This window comes from Balaenoptera acutorostrata, chromosome 3, assembly GCF_949987535.1.
Source record: "Balaenoptera acutorostrata chromosome 3, mBalAcu1.1, whole genome shotgun sequence".
Lineage (NCBI taxonomy): Eukaryota > Metazoa > Chordata > Mammalia > Artiodactyla > Balaenopteridae > Balaenoptera > Balaenoptera acutorostrata.
In genome coordinates, this window is record NC_080066.1 from 122,558,482 (window position 1) to 122,565,701 (window position 7,220).

Sequence of the window (7,220 nt, forward strand, 5' to 3'; positions counted from 1 at the left end):
TTTTTGCTTAATGGGTATACAATTATTTTTTAAGTGGTAAAATAATTTTGGAAATACTGGTGACAGTTCCATAACATTGTGAATGTAATCAAGGCCACTGAATTAATACTTTGAATTGCTATAATGTAAATCTTATGCTATGGTCATTCTTGTTCCCCCTCATTTTCAATAAATGCTGTGGACATTTCTTACAAAACATTTTTCCTCTACTTATTTCTTAAGGCCCTGAATAATTGCTACTCTATCTCAGAAAAATCTTTTCTTGCTGCAAAAGTCAGATAGAGTTGTTCCCTCTTCTCTGGTCCAAAACCTCCCTCTATTTGCATCTCTTATTGTACTTATCATACTAAATTGCAAATTATGTGTGTATACCTTTGCCTTCTCCTCCTAGCTATACGCTGAGAGAAGGAACAAATATTTCTCAACTTTGTAAATTTAGCATAAAAAAGGAGGGGCATTCAAAACTATTTATCAATTCAACAGACATTTTAAATAAGGCCCAGGTCCAAGATCCATCATTTACAAACAAAATGTTATATAATATTTTAAAAATAAAACATCATGAGTATGGACGCTGTTATCAACATCTAAACACTTCCACTGAAGAACTAGTTTAAGTGAGACAAAGTATATTATGGACTTAAAGTAACATTGATTTTGCAGTAATTTCCATATGTTGGTTACCTTTCATACTATAGTTAGTAAAAACATCTGATAGAATACTTCTGTTTTGAATTATAAATACATTTTCTATATGATGATATTATGCATGTTAGATAGTTATGTTCAAACAAACACTTCACAAGTGAAATATTACGGTCAGTTTACCTTTGAATCTGTCCCAAGCAGACATAAACCCATTTCTACTTGTATGGATTTCTATACCTAATTAAGTAAATTAGACAATAAAAAAGTTATTCTTACAACCTAGTTGGAAACTTGGGAGAAAAAGAAACAAAATAATAAATGTATACCTTAAAGGTCACCCTTGAGGTTATATCTTCATTGCAAGGTTTATTTTTGCCTGATTAGATAGTGAGGCTTTTGGAATCTTCAAATAACAAAGTTTCCTTCTTCTATGAACTTCTACGTACCAGCTTGGTTTAACTCCTGCAGTGCTTCTAGTCTGATTCTCTTCCTAGGAGTAGTGGAAGCCTTGAGGAGCCCTTGCCTCTGTACTCATCAATAATAAGGTTCTACTAGCTTTCAGTTCCTTTGCTGGAATATTTCAAGCCATTCTAAGGGCAGTCTATAATGGGAGTAATACTTCCAGAATGTACACAGACATGCATTTTCAAATCATTAGGTACATTGCCTCCTAGAAAAATACTGGTGCCCCTCAATGACCCATAGTTATAATCCCAGTAATGCCTTCACAAGTTTGTCTCTGCTAATACCTCTATAGGCAGCAAAGTTGTTACAAAATTTTCAAATAGAACAGTTTAAGAAATTCAGCTAAAATCCTTTAAATAAAGCAGTTTCTTCAGGTGAGAAGAACAACCATGGTGGATACAAATCAAGATTTTCTAATATTTTTAAGGATTATTTTCACCTGTATATTTGTTACAGTACGTATTCCCAATAGAACTACTGCAAAATTGTATTTTCTTCAATTTCTTCTAAACTTAGAGCAGGAAAATTTATTAATAGTATTAGTTCAATTTTCAGTGATTAATGGAGTCATTCTTGTTTGTTATTTTAAAAAACATAGTATTAAAATATATTCTCAAAATGTTTACTGCAATTTCATAACCATAAAACTTACCATTAGTAATAAATATAGCAGCACTGGCCTATAAACATATGTCATTCTCAGCAAAAGTTTATTACTATGTGAGGCCCAGAGGCACACTATATTTTCAAAGATGGAATGAATTTCTCTCAATATTCTCTTTGTAAAACCATAGCACTTCGTGTCTTAAGGCACTTAAAATAGTCTGTCCTGGATTATGGTTATGTACATATATTTTTCTACCATATTAGATTCTGTCCTCCTTCAGGACATTATTTATTTTCAGAGTTCACTACAAACATTATACACTGATGTACAGCAAAAGTGTGAGGTTAGAGGGAACAAATAAAGCCAAGTCTATATTTGTGCACCAAACAGCCCTGAGTGGGTCACTTCAACTAATTTGTATCAAGTATTAGACTGCACACTGACCATTAAAAAAGATACCGTGTTACACTGAAAACCCCTTAGACAAAATCAATACCATATGCATCCATATTCTAAATGGAGTGCATTGTACATTCACAGATATTACTATTCTGAAACTTGATCCTACTATATGTCTGTTCTATAATGGCACTTTGTTGTTTTAATATTTTCTTGCTCTATTCTTTTTTTTTTAACGTTTTTATTGGAGTATAATTGCTTTACAATGGTGTGTTAGTTTCTGCTTTATAACAAAGTGAATCAGTTATACATATACATATGTTCCCATATCTCTTCCCTCTTGCGTCTCCCTCCCTCCCACCCTCCCTATCCCACCCTTCTAGCTGGTCACAAAGCACCGAGCTGATCTCCCTGTGCTATGCGGCTGCTTCCCACTAGCTATCTATTTTACATTTAGTAGTGTATATATGTCTATACCACTCTCTCACTTTGTCACAGCTTACCCTTCCCCCTCCCTGTGTCCTCAAGTCCATTCTCTAGTAGGTCTGCGTCTTTATTCCCGTCTTACCCCTAGGTTCTTCTTGACCATTTTTTTTTTTTATAGATTCCATATATATGTGTTAGCATATGGTATTTGTTTTTCTCTTTCTGACTTTACTTCACTCTGTATGACAGACTCTAGGTCCATCCACCTCACTACAAATAGCTCAATTTCGTTTCTTTTTATGGCTGAGTAATATTCCATTGTATATATGTGCCACATTTTCTTTATTCATTCATTTGTCAATGGACACTTAAGTTGCTTCCATGTCCTGGTTATTGTAAACAGAGCTGCAATGAACATTGTGGTACGTGACTCTTTTTGAATTATGGTTTTCTCAGGGTATATGCCCAGTAGTGGGATTGCTGGGTCGTATGGTAGTTCTATTTTTACTGTTTTAAGGAACCTCCATACTGTTCTCCATAGTGGCTGTATCAATTTACATTCCCACTAACAATGCTCAACATTATTAATCATAAGAGAAATGCAAATCAAAACTACAACGAGATATCACCTCACACCAGTCAGAATGGCCATCATCAAAAAATCTACAAACAATAAATGCTGGAGAGGATGTGGAGAAAAGGGAATCCACTTCACTTTAGTTATCTAATTTACTGACATATATTTTTTAAACAGCATTTTCTATAATGCCTTTTATTTCTCTAAAATTGGTAGTGATGCATCATCTTTCATTCCTGATTTAATAATTTGAGTATTCTCTGATTTTTTCTTCATCAGTCTAGCTAAAGATTTCCCAATTTTATTGATCATTTTAAAAACTACATTTTTATTTTGTTGTTTTTTTCTACTGGTTTTCTATTCTTTATTTCCTTTAATATTATATCCTCTGTAATGTTTATTACTTATTTCCTTCTGCATGCTTTGGGTTTAGTTTGCTCTTTTTTTAAAAGATGGAATGCTAGGTTATTGATTTTATATCTTTTAAAATATTGGTATGTACAGCTATAAGTCTCTTCTAAGCACTGTTTTAGCTGCATCCCATAAGTTTTCTTGTTATACTTTCATTCTTACTTATCTTAAACTACATTCTGTTTTTCCTTTAGTGATTTCTTCTTTGAATCATTGGATATTTAGAATTGTGTTGTTCAACTTCCACAGATTTGTGAGTTATCCAAATTTTCTTCTATAATTGACTTCTACTTTAACTCCTTTGTCATCATGGAATATATTTTGTCTGAGTTCAGTTCACTTACATTTATTAAAACATGTTATGGCCTATCTTGAAGGCCATATGGTCTATCTTGAAGAATGTTTTGTGTTGACTTGGTAATAATATTTATTCATCTGTTATTGGTTAAGTGTTCTATAAATGTCTGTTAGGGCTAGTTGGTTTTTAGTGTTATTCAAATCTTCTATTTCCTGTTGATCTATTGCTTGGTAGTTCTATCCATTGTTGAATGTGGGATATCGAAGCTTCCAACTATTATTGTTGAATTGCCTATTTCTCCTTTCAATTATGTAAAGGTTTGCTTCATGTATTTTGAAATCCTATTCATATCTTTATCAATCTATATTGATCTATCTATCTATATTCCTTTTATTCTTTAAAATAAAACTGTTTTCCTCTTAAAGTATATTTTAAGAGATGTTCCAGTGTTTTTTTTTCTCTTTGTCTTTCCATGGTATACATATTTTCAAACTTTTAATTTCATCCTATTTGTATCACTGAATCTAAAGTATCTCTTTCAATTTTTACTTTTATAAAAGTGGAAGACATTGAAGGGTTATTAACAGAGCACTGACATGATTTGTCTTACAATTTAAAAGGATCACTCTGATGGTTGTGTTGAGTTAAAAAGATAGTGTAATGGGAGATGAACGGCATTATGCACTTGGCAAAACCATAAAGCTGTACAACATAAATAGTGAAACTTAATGTAAACTATGTAATTCAGTTAATAATAATGTATCAGTATTGGTTCATCAAATGTAACAACATATCATACCAATGCAAGATATCAATGAAAGGAAAAACAGGGTGCAGGAAAGAGAGCAAGTGAGAACTTTGTACTTTCTGCCTAATTTTCCTGTAAATCTGGAACTTGCTCTAAAAAGTAAAGTCTACTAATTTAAAAAATAGGTTACTATAAATGTTCCTTATTTATTTTTACTTCATCAGTTAACATTTCTTAAGAAGAATTTCTTAGGTAATTAGGTCTTTACTGAAAGAGACACATTTTTGAAGAACTATATAATTTTCAAGCTAATGAGTCCTTTAGTATAAACAGTGATTAAACAATCATTGATTGAAAATCATTGTGTTAAATTGTGCTTGTTAAATGGAAAAGATATGTACATATCTTTTATGTATATAATGTACATATGCATATATATATACGTATATGCACAGAGAGAGAGAGACAGAGAAAGAGATGAATTAAAGTATACAGCTTAGCTGATAAATTGACTATTTAAAGAACTCAGAAATGTTAGAGAATCCTACTTTAACTAAGAAATGTTAAAGCTTTGATCCTACCTCAATAAAAAGGGATATATTTAAACACAATGAAGAGTAAATTAGAGTCATCATGGCAGATATCTTTTATATTAAATAACATTAAAACATTTTCTGCATACACTCAGTTTATCATTTACTTTACATGCAAAAATTCATTCACTGTGTAGGTAATATATGAGTATTATGGTTATTTTTAGGGTATGATATTTCTCTTGCTTTTTACTAATAAGATTTCTGGAATAATTTTTCCCAAAATTTGTTTCAGAAAACACTGATCCCACTGGATTTTATCTGGTTTTATGCAAAAAATATATTAAAAATAAGTTGGTAAAATGAGTTGGGAGAATCACTGAATAGTAAAATTCATCACAGAGTTTCAATGCACATTAGCATTTTAAAGACTCTAAAAAGTCATGCACTGAAGAAAGCTCTTTTACTTCGTTTAACTCAGCATTTCCAAACTTATTTGACCACAAGACACTTTTTGTTGCCTGCAGAATACTATTATTATCTCAAGGAGAATATATGTTCCACAAGAACCATTAGGGACATATTCTGGTCTTATTCAACCCTGTCATTTTATGATTGGGGATATTTAGGACCCAGATAAGTTAGATAATAACCTCAGATCAGTTAGATAATTACCCCAAATCATATAGCAAGCTAGTGACAAAAATGAGATGACAATTTAAATCCAATTATTCCCAAGCTACTTCACTTTCTACTAACTCACACTGTGTTTTTCATTTTTAGAACGAATGTTCTATTCCCCCAACTTTAGTGATTTGAAGGATATCTAAATGTCGTTACACTTACTTTTAAAGACAAACTATTTCTGTGTGTATTTATTCACACTTTAAAAATTTTATGTGTATCTCTATATGTATTCTAACGTATGTATTTGTTTATGTATATATCTATGTCCCTATGAGTCTTACATGTGTACATACCAGAATATTTATGTTTACTTACTTACTTACACCTTAGCAAGAATTGAGAATGAACAGTGTCATGTATACAAATTACTCTAGGTATGGGGATCATTTCAAACACATTACATTTAGATATTATCTAACAAGAAAATTACATAGCTCTACAAAGTGCAAAAATAGCTTCTCTGGAGTGAGCTGGATTATATCATTAAAACCTTGAGGACAAAGTTCAAGTCAACAAAATTGATTCACTCAATGTGTCAGATATTAATTCTATTGAATGTAAACTTAAAGGATAGTAAACAGAATGGACGTGGAACAAAGAGGGTGACACGTGGTTAAGACAATGGCATTCCTTTTTAGTTTAGTAACCAAATTCAGCATTATTCAGCAAGTGGTTATGGATATCAGATAAAATTCTTTACCTTGGTCCATTCTCAAATCATTCTTATGTTTCTAACTGTCCTTATTTTCCTAGAAAATTTAATGTAATTCACATAATTGCAGGAGAATAGAAGACTGTCTTCCCAAAAAAGAAAATTTCAGTCTCATTTTCTCATTCTATTTTGATAGAAAGAGAAAGTATTTTAATAATGCAAACTACATTTTTCTAATATGAAATATGAAACTGGTTTAATATTAAATCATGTCCTTTCTTATGAAACTCGTATTATTTTTGCTCATGATTTTAGCATAAACTATTTGAATGAGGAAATCTTGAGTTACCAAAATGCCTGATTGAACATTTAATAGCATTTCATATAAATTTTAACTGGATCTGTGTTTCTATCCAAAGAGGAAAATCCATTTTTAGCTTGGTCCACAATGTCTAAGTTATTCTTGTCTGAGCAACACATCTATAAAGACTTCTATCACCACACTAGTATGGCTAGAATACTGAACAGAATCATCTGGGCCAAAGACACACAGAGAGAAATGCTAATTAAGTATGACCATGAAAAGAGAAAGGAATGCCCTCCCTTTTGTTATAACTACAGCAAGGTGTAGTTCATGAACTTCATTGGAGAAAACAACTGTTGTTAGAAAAACAGCTGATAAAAATGGTAATATTTAAAATCTGAATTACTGATATTCAGTCTGCAGAGACTGAAAAATCATTTGCAGTTAAAACATTGCTACACTGTT